Raw genomic sequence first — 19,247 nt, 5'->3', positions numbered from 1 at the left:
TTGTGGTTCCCTCTTTGAACTTATGTTCCCATTCGACTTTTCGCATAATGTGTCAGTAATAAATGTCTTCAGATTCACATGCTTTTTTAAGAAATGAAAGATGCACATGTGTCTTTTTTCTGTGTCTTTAATTTATCTTATTTATATGTGACTACGTGCTTATTTTTTTTAAAGAAATGAAATATTCAAATGTGTCTTATTTATATTTTATCCATATCTTAAACGTGTCTTATTTATATAAGACTAGATGCTATATTGCCAGTGTCATGCTAAAATGAATCTTATTTCTTAATGTCAACATCCACACTTTAGTAGCGCCGACTTTTATTATGCTATCGCTATTTAAACAACTTTGAACTTAATAAAAATTTGCAACGGTGATGTGGATAAATTCTTGCTGTTAATTTTAAATGTACACAACAATTTTGCAGTAAATGAAATCAGTTATTTTGGCAGTAAATCCATTTTTTTCCACTACAGTAGCCATGTGCCTGTGTATAGAGCTGATACGATAGGGATAACCACAGCAGGTTGCTAATACACAGAGTACACTTCCCCTGTTTTATTATTGTAATTGCTATTTACCTGATTGGAATAAATAAAATGTATTCATTCGGGTCTGCTGGAGTTATCATAAAGGTAATTTAATGTGAAAATCTTGGTTTCTGGCATAATTTCAATCGTTTTGCTTGTATACACAATTTAATGAAATAATGAATACATAGGCGCGATGGAACATGATTTATAAATCAAGCTGACAGAATAGTATCAGTTGTTAATTGCATGTTATTTAATTCGCAACTCTCGCTTAACTCATCGTTCAATGGCGCGCGCAAGTAACACAATTATAAACATCACATTTATCATTATATTTCTTTTTATAAATTATGTACACATAGAATATGTATAAAGCGCTTTACGTTTGCAAAATTCTTCACTCCTCACTTATCCGTATTACCGTATAAGAAATAACAAAACCGGGGTGCCGGTCAACTCGTACCTAAGTCAACTCGCACGGTAGTCAACTCGCACGTTTTTTGGTCAACTCGCACGGCATTTCTGGTCAACTCGCACTTTTCGAAGTCAACTCGCACGCCTCGAAAAAATATATAGAAATAGATGAAGGATGTAATATAACCAGTAGTTTATAAGAAGTTTATAAGTAAAAATAATAGAAATTATGTCCTTTTTCAATAATCTGAATATACGGTTGTTACATTTAATGGCTCTTTTACACTTGTGGTCGGTGTTTTTCACGGGTTATATGAATGATTGTAATAGGTGTGAAAGGTCTTATATACAACTAACAATTATTAAAATGGCAAAGCATTAACCAATTAAACTAAATTGGTATGATAATTAATCATTGATACTTTAATGTTTGTCACAAAACGGAGAATGCTGTAAAGGGTGTTGTATACCGCGCACGATTCAATTAAAGTTAATTTAGCTTGTAATTAAAAAGTTTTACTTTTATAATCAGGTGTAAGTTAAATTTAAGAAAATTAAAACGAAAATTAGGTGATGTTTGTTGCATGCGGTTATTTCATAATAGATCTTAGTTATGTATATAACTCGACTAAATTAAGAATAAGTTATCATTATCAACATATATGTGCAACGGAATACATACGTATAGTGAATTCATGCGTTTTTTTATGGATTATCCGTGTATATTGTTTAAGGAATGTGGGTCCAAGGCAGCAAGCAATTGAATGCGATAGTTGCCAAAAATGGCAACACCGAACACATGCGAAACCGGTAAGTACCATTCATATCATTGTATACTATAATATTTCATAACTTAAGAAAAAGCCTATTTGCCGACTGCATTAGAATGTCAAACAAGTGGAAAGTGATACTCATTTTCTATAGCGTGTCCGTTGCATAACTTACATTTTCTATTTTCGCGTATTATGTTATTATAACGATCTCTTTAGATTTCTAATTAATGTGAAGATAATCGAAATCGTGTTAGTGGTGTGTTGTATTTCTTATTTCTGATTTGTCATAAGGTCAATATACCAGCTTTTCTCAATATACCAGCTTTGCTTGAAGTTATTTAATAAACGCTCTTTATTTGTATTGTAGATTAAAGTTTGTTTTTGTGATACTGTTATCACTCGATCCAAGTATTTTAACCAATATCGGAATATTTGTTATTTGCAATTATTAAATCAAATACGTTTAATTGTTCGCGTGTTGATTTATAATAGTGGAAAGTCTATGTAGAGCTCTATTTCCGCGTTCATGTTTTTTGTTTTTTAATTATTTGTATTCTAATTTCTATTTAATTGTTATAAATTTTGTATAAGCTTATATTTTTCACTTTTAATGAGCTATGAAAGATATTGAAAACAGCTGTCACCTAATCAGTAACAATACCCTATTTCTCACCACTAAAATTACAATAAACAGATAATCTGTCAGTCATTCAGAGCTGATGAGGGTTCTGATTATCGAGGAGTAGATAAGGCTATTACTGATAGGGGGTCTTTGATTATGTGTGAAAATATTGAAATAAATATTTAAAGAAAAGTATTTAGATGTATGTCTGCTTGTGTACATATTGTAAAGCTATGATACTGTGTGTAAATATATTGAAATAGATATTGAAATAAAAGTATATAGATGTATGTCTATACTTGTGTACATATATAAAGCTTTGATAATGTGTGTTAATAATGAAATAAAAATAATAGTTAAAAAATATATATAAGTACTTAAAATGTCTGTTATAATATGCCGATAACGTTACCATGGTGTAAACAATATTTTGTGAAAAATTTTTTTTGGTTATTTTGTGAATATTTTTCATTAAAAAGTATTGAACTAAACTCTGAAAGTATTTCTCATTTGTTTTATGCATAAATAACTCATTTAGAACCCATTAATACATCAATATTTTGACTACCGTGCGAGTTGACTTAGGTACAAGTTGACTTCCGTGCGAGTTAACCAAAAAACGTGCGAGTTGACTACCGTGCGAGTTGACTTAGGTACGAGTTGACTGTAAACCCAAAACCGTATACATTGTTAGTTGATACAGCAAATATAAAATATAGAAAAAAAACAAACTATAAAACAAAAACAGTATGTGGTAGCGTGGAAAGGTGTAGCAGGGACGGTGTATATCGTTATTGCGGGTAAATCTTATCATCTGATCAATCAATAAATCAATGATACCGCACCCTATTTTGCCCGCAGAACGGCCGCATTTAGCGCCTCAGATATGGCCGCAGTGGCCGCAGATAGTGATGTCCCCAAAGATCTATCTATGCGCATAATTGAATGGTAACATCGAGCGAAAACTGCGGGAGGTCTTGTTTTATCTCACTCGCCGCGCTCTGTCATGCGTTATATCACGCGTTTTCAGCGTGTATTCCAATACACATGCGTTCATGACACGCGCAACACATTTCTTAAATTAATTAACCTTTTTTCGAACAAAAAAGATGTCAACTTATACATATTAGTTTATAAAATATGTGTCTCTAAAGCAATATGAAACCGACCATTCGTAATATTCAAGACCGAGTTAACGTTTTTACAAGTACAGTTTTGATTACGTCTTTTTCTAGGCATAATACACTTTCTTATGTTAAATTTAATGATGCTTACTATCAAACATAATCTTACTATGAAAAAAGCTGGTATATTTTATTTTATATTTTAACTTGCTTATTTATCTGCTGAAAAGGTCAAATATGCAAAATAAGCTGTACGTTTCAAACTAATTAACAAAATACAAATACGCATTATCCTGACGCCGACCCTAATTAAACGCCCGGTCCGACAGAAGGTCAGCCGGACAGTTAGCCGAGGAAGATCAGCGTGCATTAGTTCGCTTCCGGAGGATGGCACTTGTTTATCTGAAAGGGTGCTTTAAATATGCATACCCACTCAATGGAAAATGACGTATACCAGTAATACCCTTAATAGGCTGTATGTGACTCCGACCATAATAAATGTCCCGACAGAAGCTTGGTGAGCCCGACAGGAAGACGACGGGATGCAAGCGTGTTCTAGGTCGCTTTCAGGGGATAACCTTTGTTTGGCCGAAAGGGGCCCTTAAAGTGGTATACCCGCTCACTGGAAAATGACGAATGCGAGAAATAGGCTAAATACGTTGCATGCACGACCGACCCTAATTTAAAGTCCCGGCCGAAATTAATTCAGCCCGATAAGCAGTCAACAGCTATTTAGCGTGCACTAGGTCGTTTCCGGAGGATAGCTCTTTATCGTCCGAAAAGGGACCTTAAGGGGGGAAAACCCGCTCACAGGAAAAATGACGCGTAATACGCTAAATAGGCTGCACCCGAGTCCGACCCTAATTAAAAGTCCCGGCCGAAACTAGGTCAGCCCGACAGGCAGTCGACGGCAAGTCAGCGTGCACTTGGTCACTTCCGGGGGATAACTCATGTTTGTCCGAAAGGGGCCCTTAAAGTGGCATACCCGCTCACTGGGAAATGACGCATACGAGAAACAGGCTTAATAGGCTGCATGCACGGCCGACCCTAATTAAAAAGTCCCGGCCGAAACTAGTTCAGCCCGATAGGCAGTCGACGGCTGGTCAGCGTACACTTTCGGGGGATAAATCGTGTTCGTCCGAAAGGGGCCCTTAAAGGGGCATACTCACTCACAAGCAAAATTACGCGTAATACGCTAAATGGGCTGTTCCTGAGTCCGACCCTAATTAAAAGTCCCGGCTGAAAATAGGTCAGCCCGACAGACAGTCGACGTCAGGTCAGCGTGCACTAGGTCGCTTTCGGTGGATAACCATTGTTTGTCCGAAAGGGGCCCTTAAAGGTGCATACTCACTCACTGGAAAATGTTTCATCCTATTTAATAAACTTGCTAAGTAGGCTGAACAGATTGAATATGCTACTAAATATGCTCACTGGGATGTTTGTTTCAGGTTTCTTTTGATATACTTGCTAAAAATGCTGAATGGCACGTATATTTCTTCCCATTTTATATTTTTATTAAATATGCTAAAGGGGTTCAAATGGATGCTTAATAGGCTTATACTGGCTTAATATCATGTATATTTCAACCTACTTACTAAACTTGCTAAATAGGCTGAAAAGGCTGTTGAATAGGCTAAATAGGAATGTACTAAACTTGCTAACTGGACTAAATAGGCCGAAAAGGCTGTTAAATAGGCTAAATAGGAATGTATTAAATTTGCTAAATGGGCTAAACAGCCTGAAAAGGTTGTTAAATAGGCTAACTAGGATGTATGTTTCAACCTATGTACTAAACTTTCTAAATATGCTAAATAGGCTGAACAGGCTGTTAAATAGGCCTAATAGGCTAACAAGGATGAATATTTCAATCTATGTACTAAACTTTCTAAATAGGCTAAATAGGCTGAAAAGGCTGTTAAATAGGCTAAATAGGAATGCATTAAACTTGCTAAATGGGCTAAATAGCCTGAAAAGGTTGTTAAATAGGCTAACTAAGACGTATGTTTCAACATATGTACTAAACTTTCTAAATATGCTAAACAGGCTGAAAAGGCTGTTACATTGGCTAATTAGGCTAACAAGGATGTATGTTTCAACCTATGTACTAAACTTTCTAAATATGCTAAATAGGCTGAAAAGGTTGTTAAATAGGCTTAATAGGCTAAATAGGAAGTATGTTTCAACCTATGTACTAAACTTTCTAAATAGGCTGAAAAGACTGATAAATAGGCTAAATAGATATGCATTAAACTTGCTAAATGGGCTAAATAGCCTGAAAAGGTTGTTAAATAGGTTAACGAGGATGTATGTTTCAACTTATGTACTAAACTTCCTAAATATGCTAAATAGGCTGAAAAGGCTGTTAAATAGGCTAAATAGGCTAAATAGGATGTATGTTCCAACCTATGTTCTAAACTTTCTAAATATGCTCAATAAGCTGAAACGGTTGTTAAATAAGCTAAATAGGCTAAATAGGATGTATGTTTCAATTTATGTACTGAACTTTCTAAATAGGCTGAATAGGCTGTTAAATAGGCTAAATAGAAATGCATTAAACTTGCTAAATAGGCTAAATAGCCTGAAAAGGTTGTTAAATAGGCTAACTATGATATATGTTTCAGCATATGTACTAAACTTTCTAAATATTTTTAATAGGCTGAAAAGACTGTTAAATAGGCTAAATAGGATGTATGTTTCAACATGTACTAAACTTTCTAAATAGGCTAAATAGGCTAAAGAGGCTGTTAAATAGGCTAAATAGGAATGTATTAAACTTGGTAAATGGGCTTAATAGCCTGAAAAGGTTGTTAAATAGGCTAACTAGGATGTATGTTTCTACCTATGTACTTAAATTTCTAAATATGCTAAATAGGCTTAAAAGGCTGTTAAATAGGCTAAATAGGCTAAATATGATGTATGTTTCAACCTATGCACTAAACTTTCTAAATAGGCTAAAAAGGCTGAAAAGGCTGTTAAATAGGCTAAATAGGAATGCATTAAACTTGCTAAATGGGCTACATAGCCTGAAAAGGTTGTTAAATAGGCTAACTAAGACGTATGTTTCAACATATGTACTAAACTTTCTTAATATGCTAAATAGGCTGAACAGGCTGTTAAATAGGCTAAATAGGATATATGTTTCAATATACGTACTTAACTTTATGTACTAATGTTTCTAAATAGGCTAAATATGCTAAAAAAGGCTAAATAGGATGGATGCTTCAACCTATGCACTAGACTTTCTAAATAGGCTTAATAGGCTGAAAAGGCTGTAAAATAGGCTAAATAGGCTAAATAGGATGTATGTTTCAACTTTTGTACTAAACTTTCTAAATAGGCTAAATAGGCTGAAAAGGCAGTTAAATAGGCTTAATAGGAATGCATTAAACTTGCTAAATGGGCTAAATAGCCTGAAAAGGTTGTTAAATAGGCTAACAAGGATGTATGTTTCAACATATGTACTAAATTTTCTTAATAGGCTTGATAGGCTGAAAAGGCTGTTAAATAGGCTAAATAGGCTAAATAGGATGTAAGTTTCAACCTATGTACTAAACTTTATGTACTACACTTTCAAGATAGGCTAAATAGGCTGAAAAGGCTGTTATATAGGCTAAATAGGCTAAATAGGATGTTTGTTTCAACATATGTAGTAAACCTTTTAAATAGGCTAAATCGACTGAATAGGCTAAATAGGCTAAATAGGATGTTTGTTTCAACCTATGTACTACATGCGCTAAATAGGCTTAAAATGCTGTTAAATCGGCTAAATAGGATGTAACTGTATGTACTAAACTCTCTAAATAGGCTAAATATGCTGACAATGCTGTTAAATAGGCTAAATAGGCTAAAACGGATGTATGTTTCAACCTATGTTTTAAACTATCTAAATAGGCTAAATAGGCTGAAAAGGCTGTGATATAGTCTAAATAGGCTAAATAGGATGTTTGTTTCAACCTATGTACTAACTAGGCTAAATATGCTGAAAAGGCTGTTAAATAGGCTAAATAGGCTAAATAGGATGTATGTTTCAACCTATGTACTAAATAGGCTAAATAGGCTAAATAGGCTAACTTCAAACACGTACGGTTAAAGGTGTTATGCAGAGAGACTAGCCAAGAGACACGTCTATGAAAATAGCTCGAAATCCATTCTTTGGCTACAGTCTTAATGTGGTTCAATAGCTTTTTATGTTCGATAACAACAATACAAAGCCAGTTAATATAATCAACTTGTTGGTATTGTGTAGCACAAGATATATATTTCATCATGATATCAACATAGAAGACGTTAACAGGAACAACACTTTTTACACAAACCACAACTGATAATACAATCTTATTTTAATTGAGGTTTGCAATTAGATATTATCTAATTTGACGGGGTTTGTTTTAGACAAATGTTAAAGCTTGCTGTCGCAGTTTGATCTACACAACCGAACTAATCTAACCCACTGTGTATCGACAATATGCATTAGTGTTAAGAGCAGATCATTTTGAAGTGTTAGGACAACTGGAATGTCGAACATACACAGCTGGTCTTTTTGTTTGCTTAGTCTTAATATACATATTTAGTATATCCACTATAAAAGCATCCAACTATTCAAAGGCAATATGTGAAAATGCCACATATTTTCGTGTAGTTTGTGAACAAACAAAAACATTATTAACAACTTAAACGTATTAATGGCGAAGATAATCGGACTATTTGCAAACATGCACATAGAATTTAGTAAGATAATTTCGGTTGACCGTTATACTTCTCTATAAATAACGTACTTGCATTGAATATAAATTAATCGTAATTAAGAGACCTCTCAGCATAAAAAGACAAACATTTTGAATGATCCGAACTTCCTATCGATTCCATTTGGCCAAAACTATTGTCGGTGACCAAATATATATTGTTTGTTTAAAGGACTCTGCATAAGGGATACATACACAATTAAAGAAGAACTTTATCATACCGCCACTACATGAATGTGGGGATAATTTGGAATCACTCTGTACGGTAAGTCGGCCTTTCAATCTTTCTCGAAACCTTCCATACGCCAGTTAAGTTCGACGATTTATTCCTACGTCGGTAGTGTGTAAGCAAAGGTATAAGACCAATTTGAGTATGTGGGAAATTGGAGGGAAATTGATTAAGTTCATCACGTTAACGCTGACAAAAGGTGTCTCGATTTCATGACATAATTTTAATGTGAGCAATATTGGAAAGTTCGATAATTACAGTGTAATGCCAAAATAATGCACAGTAGAATTAATCACTCGCCAGCTGTAAATAAAACTGACGTCACAGCCTGTCAGAATTCATTTGTTGCCGCCACATTGTCCGAAAAACAATAAAATGAATAAGCGTTTTATGTACACGAAACTAAGTGGGCGGAGGTATTGCAAGCATATTTGCCGTGTGGTAAATTGAGGCGTGCCCATGCGTCGTTTTCATGCGATAACAAATGACATTTAATTTTCGATGCATTTTAGACCATTTGTTGTGGATGTTAATGATTTATTTGTTTTGTTGGTGTTGTGTAAGTTTTTGTTGTTTTATTGTTTAAAAAATAAACCGTTATAGTATGTGTGAATTCAAATGTATGCTAATTAAATGTCCAAGTAATTAAAAAAAATGGCGAAACATATAGACATAAACAAATATATAAATAATTTGCCATCAAAAACGGGCTGTTTGTACTAATCATCTACAGTTTTAAATCAACTCAAACTTATTTTTTCAAGCTGTATTCATATTACAATTAAGTTAAATGCGAATAAAATACATGTTGTCTAGATAACTGTCATTAAAATGTCAGGATGAAGAGATACCACGAATCAAAACATCTTGTAATGTTTTTTAATGTTCTTATACATTTTTTATCTATAAAGCCATGGAACAAAAGCGTATCTAATGATTGGAACATAAAACGCATTAAATTGCTAATTCGTTTTGTAAGGTGTGCATTTAATGACCCACATGTGGGGAACACAAACCAAAATAGTGCCCCATTTTAATAGTGTATGTTATTATTCTGCTGCATCAACACACACGCGCACTTCTTGTTTTTGGGATGCGTGTCGTGGACAGTATGCACACACGCATACTCCTTATTTTATGGGATGCGTCTTGCGCCCAGTCACCATCCCATCAAATAGCTGTAGATGTTGCACATTTTCCTCGAATGAATCATTATCGTCAGGGCAGCGTGTGTGTAACATGCAGCGCTCGGAACCGCTTATGCCTGCAATGGATCCGCTACTTTTGTTTTAAAACAAGACATTTTTAATGAATTTTAATACGAGTCTTTATAAATTATGTGAAAACAGGGGCATGGTCATCCATGACACGAGAAGAATGCTTTATAAAGAACTGTGTAGAGTACGACTATGCTATATTACTTTACAAGTATTAAACTTCCCATATGAATAACTTCGACAGAGGGACATCAATGATTTTTCATCAGAAATGCTGTGAAATTTTGGAAAATATACGTTTAGTAGGAGATGTGGTTTGAAGCAAACTGAATACAAGTTCATCCTGCAGCAGCTTATTTTAACAGAACATAAAACTTTTCTTATTGAGTTGAGATATCATAAGAACAAATATTCGAAGCAAGTTTCATGAAGATTTTACAAAAACAACTGATTTTAGAGTGTTCACAATTTAGAGGATAATACACGGCTGAGCCGGGCTGGGCAGTGATAATCGGCCCGCAGGGAGCATAACGGCCCGAGGGCTTTATCGAAATAAATATAGATAAACGGATAGAATAATAGAAAACGGATTTCACATCGCTGTTATTTTATTATTATAAGCATCGGATTAATGTTGTTATAGAGGTAAGTGTGTCTTTTACTTTTCAAATTTTGCTGTTTGTGAAGCAGAGTTTCAGTTTTAATCGATATTTGTATTATCCAAATTGCGTGCTACACGCATTAAATAATCAAATTATGATTGATTTTTTCTTTGATTTGTGGCTAAGACGGAATGTTGACGTCATTTTTTCCAGTTGAACGTCACGCGCACACATTCTGAGGGCCGATTATAAATAATCGGCCCTAGGGCCGAATATTTATAATGACCCCGCAACGGTGATAATGTCATGAAAAATTGTACAAATTTGTTACTATATATAGTAAGGTATGTATTATATGTCTATAAGGCCACTCCAAATTGATGTGTTGGTCGTCGGATTTGCCGCACCTATTTTTTCAAAATGGAAAAAAAAATTACCGCTCGCACTCATTTGTGTGTCCTTCTGTAACCATAGCACATGTGTTATTTTTAATTTGTGAAAAAAATTAAAAAAAAATCTCGCAGAAACAATTTTGACGCTGAAAATGAATGCCAAATATAGTGTTTCGTAACCTTTTTAATCGATAACTGGAGTCGCTCGAAAATTCGATCGAGACGACCAGAAAAATGGCTTCCTGCGTGGCCGCTTTAACAAATTGTGGTGAAAAGTTGCTGCAGCCCACCCTTATAAATATAAACCCATCTGCTTCCTTCTGTGACATATTTGAATGTGTTTGTTCACGTTCGAACATGCAACTATCAGAAGATACCGTTGAAGCATGTCCAATTAAACAACATCGGGAAACATGACGTAAGTTTTTTTATGCTTTTTCTTCATTGAATGGGCATATGGACAGTATTTCCCTATATGTAGGCAAATTTTTCCTATAACACAATTTTAAGTGAACAAAAAATAAACATAAAATCATTAAAGGCTGGTTCTAAAAGAGTAACAGGGACAATGTTTTAGAAGTATTAAAATACATGGTTGACGGAACATGTTTTACAGCTAGGTCCGTGTATTTTAGAAACATCAAAAAAGTTCTTTGCATTTATTTCAGAAAAATACAATACCGTACTAGCCATCGATATGCCCCTATTAAAATAAGGTATCGACAATGGATTATATGCATGGTCTTTGTCCGACTGTCTTTCATTATCATTTTGACGATTGTCCCTCTTCAAGTGCTAGTTCAACATGGTATACCTTTTCACAGATTGTAACATGGTATAATTTTTCACAGTTTTCACTATTGAAAACTTCGAACAAATATAAGCAGCAGTAGGTAGACATGTGTCCCTCACTTCAATGATATGGTTATATTTGGTGGTCAAAGGTCATATGCAACTTACCCCAATAAATATGAGGTCGATATACATCGGCCTCATATCGTTTAACGTCAATTTGCTGTAGCATCATTCCGACATGAAATCACATCAGAAGCTTTAACGGTTGCAAATTCATATTACATCGCAGAATCTTCATGGAAGAGTTATTCAATATAAAAATATAAACATTTTACAAATTGCATTAGAAGATGTTTAATCAAAACTTACAAGTAATGCTATTCCTGATATGAAAACACTAGCTTTAGACTAGTGCTCTACATTTTAAAGTTTAAGTGCTGAAACCTAATTTTAGTGCATTTTTATTTGAAAAGTATTTAACTCATGCATATATTATTGCTTGTTTGTACTAAGGTTCTTTTCTTTGTATATAAATTGATTTGAATGTCAACTATAGCTGTTTAAACCTGTATCTCTTGTTAATGCAATATTTTTCGATCGAAATGTGATTTTTTTTTTATTCTTCGCTCTTCGCTCGCTCGAAAATTTTCATGTTTTCAAAAAAAAATTTTTTTTTTCGCTCGCCTCTTCAACTTTTTTTAAAACAAATCCGTAGACCAACACATCAATTTGGAGTGGCCTAATCCATATGAGGAAAATTTCTCCTCCCCTTGCGGTCCTGTTTTAAACAGACAGAAACATTTTTCGAACTTGGTCTAGATACCGTTTGAAGAACTCTTATGAGCTCTTTTCATGATTAACTCAACCAGTCTTGATAATAGGACTTTAAATAACAACACTTTATGAAACATAACTAGTTTATTTTTAGGCATATCATTGTGTAAACCGTTTGATAATTGAAACATTTCTCACACCGAACCTTTTATATGTACAAACTTAAAGCTTAAAATGAATTATGGGGAAACTGTACTGGAAAAACAGTTTACCATTTGGTTGTCCCTCTTGCACAATATGATATCTATGCAAAATTAACTAGATCAAAAGTGAATTATGTATCGATCAAATGAAGAGATTACATTCACCTCCTGACATAACAAGTGCACAAACGCAAAGGTCAAATACGATTTACATGAAATATTTCTTGACGATCTTCATCATCATAAGTAGTATAACCATCATCTAAAATAACTTCAACATTACAGTTTCATATATCATTTAAAAAGTTATAATCAGTTTTAGAAAAAAACATAAACATGTGTTTAAAGATTTCGCTTTCGTCAAAATTGCAAGCTGAACTAACACATCCACTTACATAGAAGCTTAATTTTCCAGACAGACCAGAACAATTTTCGAACTGAGATGAGACATCATGGTAACAAATATTCGGAGAATGTTTCATGGAGATGAGCAAAAAGTTGATCTTTAGGGTGATAACACGCTTTTAATATATATATATGTCACATTTTTAACAGACCGAAAAACTAATTGAACAGGGTCGAGACATCATAAGAACAAATTTGATGAGCTAGTTTTATGATTATAGGGCTAAAAATGAGACTTCAAGGTTTCGCTATATCCACAATTGGAAAACTGCACCGATCCGCTGTGTCTCTATTTCTCAAAGAACCTGAACCATTTTTAACTATGCTATGATAAAATTAAAAAATATGTTGTGACCAAATTTCATAAAGATTGGACTAAAAATATGACCTCGGGAGTGCTAACAAGATTTCAGAAAGTCGAATTAGGAAAACTACCCCCCCCCCCCCCTCAAGCGGCGGCAATATTGTTACCACTGACCGGAGCCATTTTTTAGCTCACATGCGATTTTATTAGAAAAACAATGCTCTTACCAAGTTTTATGAAGATTGGACAAAAAAGTTCTAGATTGTAACATTGATTTACAAAAGCCATATAAAAAACTGCCCCTGGCAGCAATCTTTTTCAACGAACCAGAACCGTGTTCGACCTTGGTCGGAATATTATACGAATACATGTTCTGAGCAAGTTTCTTTATGATTGCACCAAAATGTGACTTCTAAAGTGTAAACAATGTTCACTCTTGATGTAAATTGCAAGCTGCCCCTTTCTATGGAGGCAATGTTTTTCAACAGACCGGAACAATTTTCAAACACGACCGAGACACTATTAGGACACATTTTATTGTATAGTTTCACGGAGACTGAACACAACATGTGACTTCTAGAGTGTTAACAAGCGTTTTCTTCAATTTAACCAAGTCAAATATTGTTTTAACCTTTCAAAGCCCAGTTTCGAACTCGTCGTAGACATTATAAGAACAAATCTTCTGACCAAGTTTCATGAAGATTGCACAATAAAATGCAGCCGCTAGCATGTTAACAAGGGGAATAAGCCGATGAAGGACGTGCAAAAGGCAGTCACAAAAATTCATCATAAGCGGTAATAAACGTCAAATAACAATATCAAATAAGAGGGCCTGAAAGGCCCAAAGTCGCTCACATGAGATTCAAAAGAACTGACCTGTTATGTGCAGCCCAAGATGTCATAAGAACAAAATATTCTTACCAACATTCATGACTAGTGAACACCCTGGCAGCCACGTTTTTCTACAGACGAAAACCATTTTCATACACATACAATATATAATTTAAACAAATATTCTGACAAAGTTTCATGAAGATTCATGAAGCCATATAAGGAAATATGCCCAGCCCACTGGTGGCCATATTTTTCAAGCAACTGGAACCATTTTCGAAGTTTTCCAAGATATCATTGGGACAAATCTTCTGACAATGTTTCATGACGATCGGACAATAATTATGGCTTCTGGAGTGTTAACATTATAACAAGGTTTTACTATCATGATAGCTATATAAGGACAAATGCCACGCCTGCTTGGTGGCCATGTTTTTCTCCGCCAACCGGAACAATTTTCGAACTCATCCAAGATATCATTGGGACAAATCGTCTGACCAAATTTCATGATGATCGGACAATGAATGTGGCCGCTAGAGTGTTAATAAGGTTTTACTCAAGCAATATATTGCCATATAAGGAAAAATGCCCCGCCCCCTGGTGGCTTTGTTTTTAAAACAACCGAAACCATTTTCGAACTCATCCAAGATATCATTGGGACAAATCTTCTGACCAAGTTTCATGAAGATCGGAAAATAAATGTGGCCTCTAGAGTGTTAACAAGGTTTTACTATAGCCATATAAGGAAAAATGCCTCGCCCTCTGGCGGCCATGTTTTTCAACTAACCGGCATCATTTTTGAATTCGTCTAAGTTATTATTGGGATAAATCTTCTGACCAAGTTCCATGAAGATCGGACAATAAATGTGGCCTCTAGAGTGTTAACAAGATTTTACTATAGCCTTATATAGCCATATAAGGAAAAATGCCCCGCCCCTTGGTGGCCGTGTTTTTCAGGCAAACGTAAGCATTTTCGAACTCATCCAATATATCATTGAGGCCAATCTTCTAACCACATTCTATGAAGATTGGACAATAAATGTGGCCTCTAGAGTGTTAAAAATGTTTTACTAAAGCCATATATAGCCATATAAGGAAAAATGCCCCGCGCCCTGGTGGGGATGATTTTAAAGCAACAAAAACATTTTGGCCCTCATCCAAGATATCATTGGAACAAATCTTCTGACCAAGTTTCATGAAGATCGGAAAATAAAAGTGGCCTCTGGAGTGTTAACAAGGTTTTACTATAGCCATATAAGGCAAAGTGCCCCGCCCCCTGACGGCCATGTTTTTCAACCAACCGGCATTATTTTTGAATTCGTCCAAGATATTGTTGGGATGAATCTTCTGACCAAGTTTCATGAAGAACGGAAATAAATGTGGCCCCTATAGTGATAACAAGATTTTAGTATAGCCATATATAGCCATATAAGTAAAACAAATGACCCGCCCCTTGGCAGCCATGTTTATAAAGCAAAAGCAACCATTTTAACTCATCCAAAATATCATTGAGACAAATCTTCTGACCAAGTTTAATGAAGATTGACCAATAAATGTGGCCTCTAGAGTGCTAACAAGGTTTTACTTAAGCCATATATAACCATATTAGAAAAAATACCCCGCCCCCCTGGTGGCCATGTTTTTTAAGCAACCGAAAACATTTTCGAACTCATCCAATTTTTCATTGGAACAAATCTTCTGACCAAGTTTCATGAATCTCGGTAAATAAATGTGGCCTCTAGAGTGTTAACAAGGTTTTACTACAGCCATATAAGGAAGAATGCCCCGCCCCCTGGCGGCCATGTTTTTCAGCCAACCGGTATCATTTTTAAAATTGTCCAATATATTATTGGGATGAATCTTCTGACCAGGTTTCATGAAGATCGGACAATAAATGTTGCCTCTAGAGTGTTAACAAGATTTTACTATAGCCATATATAGCCATATAAGGAAAAATGTCACGCCCCTTGGCAGCCATGTTTTTCAAGCAATTGTAACTATTTGCGAACTCATCCAAGATATTATTCAGACCAATCTTCTGAACAAATTTCATGAATATTGGACAATAAATGTGGCCTCTAGAGTGTTAACAAGGCCAATGTTGACGCCGCACGACGCACGACAGACAAAAGGCGATCACAAAAGCTCACCATGAGAACATAGTGCTCATGTGAGCTTAAAATGAAGCACACAAATAAAGCGAGATATCATTAATAAAATGCAGTCCAAGGGGTGTAACTGTGCCAATTTTATAATCGATTTTAATATGAGTTCTCTTATATGTTCCATCAGATTTATGTATTTATGGAGTGGTTAGGTTTTGCAAAGATTTACCTGGTGACCTAGATTTTGATTACCCATGACGCAAATTTCGCCTTGATATTGTCAGGGTAAATATTCTGATCATGATACAATATGATTGCCATACTTGAGGCTTCTAGTGTGGTCACAAGTTTTTTCTTTAAGATTTAAGCTGTTGACCTAGATGTTTAACGCTCATGAACCAAATTCAAACTTTGCTTAGGTATTTGCCAAATTAACGTTCTGACAAAGTTACATCGAGATTGAGTCATAAATGTGAGCTCGATATTTTTTATAAGAATTTACCTGTTGACCTACTTTGAGGACGAACATGGGGAGGAACATGACCCTGAATTAAATTGGGCCTGGATATTTTCCCGATAAACGTTCTTACCAAGTTTTATCAATATCGGATACAAATGGGGCCTCTAGACTGGTAGCAAGCTTAACGTTAACGACGAACATCTCACGAGGCACGACGATGTATGCCGGACATACAGTGATCACAAGAGATCATCTTGAGAACTTCGTGCTCCTGTGAGCTGAAATGGCTTAGGAATGATAGAGAAAAGTTACAACTTTAGCTGCTTTATTGATGAAACTCACAATTTTCCCGGTAACTATCTAATATTCATTTTTTCGACAAACATCGGGAGCGTTAAGCGGAAGTTTACCTTTGGAAAACATCAACGAACTTCACCTTGCAAATGTCGCATGAATCTGGATGCAACCAGTATTATAATAACAAACACAACAATATTAATAACGGAAGTCGTCTATATTAATTGTGTCGTTGTTTTATTGCTAAATCACAAAAGAAGATACACGGGAATTGCAGTACATGTATACAATATATATTATTTAGCACATATTGGGCGGGTTACATTAAATAGGAATACCTCTGAAAAGCAACTACAGCCAAGATTACCAAACTAAACGCGGATGTCAGCGCCATGCTCCTCGAGTATTTTTATACGTAAATTGAATACATGTTGATTATTTCCAATGAAGCGGAATTAAGCAATATTGATGTACTAGTTTCTTTTAATAAAATTTTTTCATATGCGTCACAACTGCTGAATATTGTAAATTTTCAATTGGAGAATCGGTCATTTAAATATTTAAAGATGTTGTAATAATGATAATAAGACGAAGACAGAGATAAAACAGCACATAAAAAGATCAATTGATAGAAAAAAAACGTATAAATATAAAATGTTGAGATAAAAATATAAAACTATTCAACAAAACATTTAAAGCAAAATCATTGCGTATGCGTTACAGTCACCAAAATAAAACATTTGCATAAAATATATTAAAAAGATTTAAGGCACATACTATTGGCACTAGTAAATGAGGCATCATTAAGTTCTGTTCGATTATAAAAAATATTAAATTGAACATGGAGGTATACAATCGAAAGGCATTATCGAGTTGCAATCAATAATCTATTTTAATAGAGCGTTAAAAAGCATGCACAAAAACGTGAACAAATCTATAATAAACATCAATATCATTTAAAGAAAATATGCTCAAACAGAGTTTATATACTTATTTTCATGCAACATTTTAAACATTCTAATTTAATATATAATATTTGTGAAATTTAACTTTCCGAGTACGTCTCTGTATTAAAGTATCAGTTTCTACATAAATCTGGTGGTTGAATGAAACATTAATAAAGCATTTCAGAATACAGTCAATAATAATCTGTGTTCAATATATTTTGTCTTACATAAAGCCAGAAACTTTAGAACAGAAAGAGTTCCATTTTAGATTGCATCTAATAATGTATTTATAATAAACGTATACGTATAAAACGTATGAAAAAAAGCGATCAAGTTCTTACAATTTGTTATCAAATGCCTTGATATTTCGACAAAAAGAGTATGTGTCAATAGGCATTTAACATTCACATACTCGGAACACGTTATGTATAAACATTCAAAACATTTATTTACGACTATTGATGCCCTTTAATGTTGGAATAAAAGATGAGTACTTAATAAATCTGGTAAACATGGATAAAATGTTTTCGTAAACTACAGCTTTAAATATTGTCAGTAACAAGGGCTGTTTGTAAAACATGCATGCCCCCATATGGGCTTTCCGTTGTAGTGGCAGCCATTGTGTGAATACGATTTTTGTCACTGTGACCTTGACCTTTGACCTAGTGACCTGAAAATCAATAGGGGTCATCTGCGAGTCACGATCAATGTACCTATGAAGTGTCATGATCCTAGACAAAAGCGTTCTTGAGTTATCATCCGAAAATCATTTCACTATTTCGGGTCACCGTGACCTTGACCTTTGACCTTGTGACCTCAAAATCCATAGGGTCATCTGCAAGTCATGATCTATCTACCTATGAAGTTTCATGAACCTAGGCGTATGCGTTCTTGAGTTATCATCCAAAAACCATTTACTATTTCGGGTCACCGTGACATTGACCTTTGACCTAGTGACCTCAAAATCAATAGGGGTCATCTGCGAGTCATGATCAATCTACCCATAAAGTTTCACGATCCTAGGCGTATGCGTTCTTGAGTTATCATCCGGAAACCATTTTACTATATTTGGGTCACCGTGACCTTGACCTTTGACCTAGTGACCTTAAAATCAATAGGGGTCATCTGCAAGTCGTGATCAATCTACCCATGAAGTTTCATGATCCTAGGCGTATGCGTTCTTGAGTTATCATCCGGAAACCATTTTACTATTTCGGGTCACCGTGACCTTGACCTTTGACCTAGTGACCTGAAAATCAATAGGGATCATCTGCGAGTCATGATCAATCTACACATGAAGTTTCATGATCCTAGGCGTATGCGTTCTTGAGTTATCATCCGGAAACCATTTTACTATTTCGAATCACCGTGACCTTGACCTTTAACCTAGTGACCTCAAATTCAATAGGGGTCATTTGCGAGTCATGATCAATCTACCCATGAAGTTTCATGATCCTAAGCGTATGCGTTCTTG

At 34.9% G+C, this 19,247-nt stretch overlaps 1 protein-coding gene across 1 annotated transcript in view; it reads right to left on the bottom strand.

The window, feature by feature from the left end:
* Positions 1-17,046: 17,046 nt before the first annotated feature.
* LOC127875447 (uncharacterized) overlaps positions 17,047-19,247 on the bottom strand; it is an 8,636-nt gene continuing 6,435 nt past the window's right edge. The window contains exon 3 of the mRNA XM_052420510.1: positions 17,047-19,247. This exon is cut by the window's right edge and continues 656 nt beyond it. The gene's annotated coding sequence lies outside the window, so the exon portion shown is untranslated.

Source organism: Dreissena polymorpha, chromosome 3, assembly GCF_020536995.1.
Source record: "Dreissena polymorpha isolate Duluth1 chromosome 3, UMN_Dpol_1.0, whole genome shotgun sequence".
Lineage (NCBI taxonomy): Eukaryota > Metazoa > Mollusca > Bivalvia > Myida > Dreissenidae > Dreissena > Dreissena polymorpha.
This window is presented reverse-complemented; position numbering and strand designations above follow the sequence as displayed.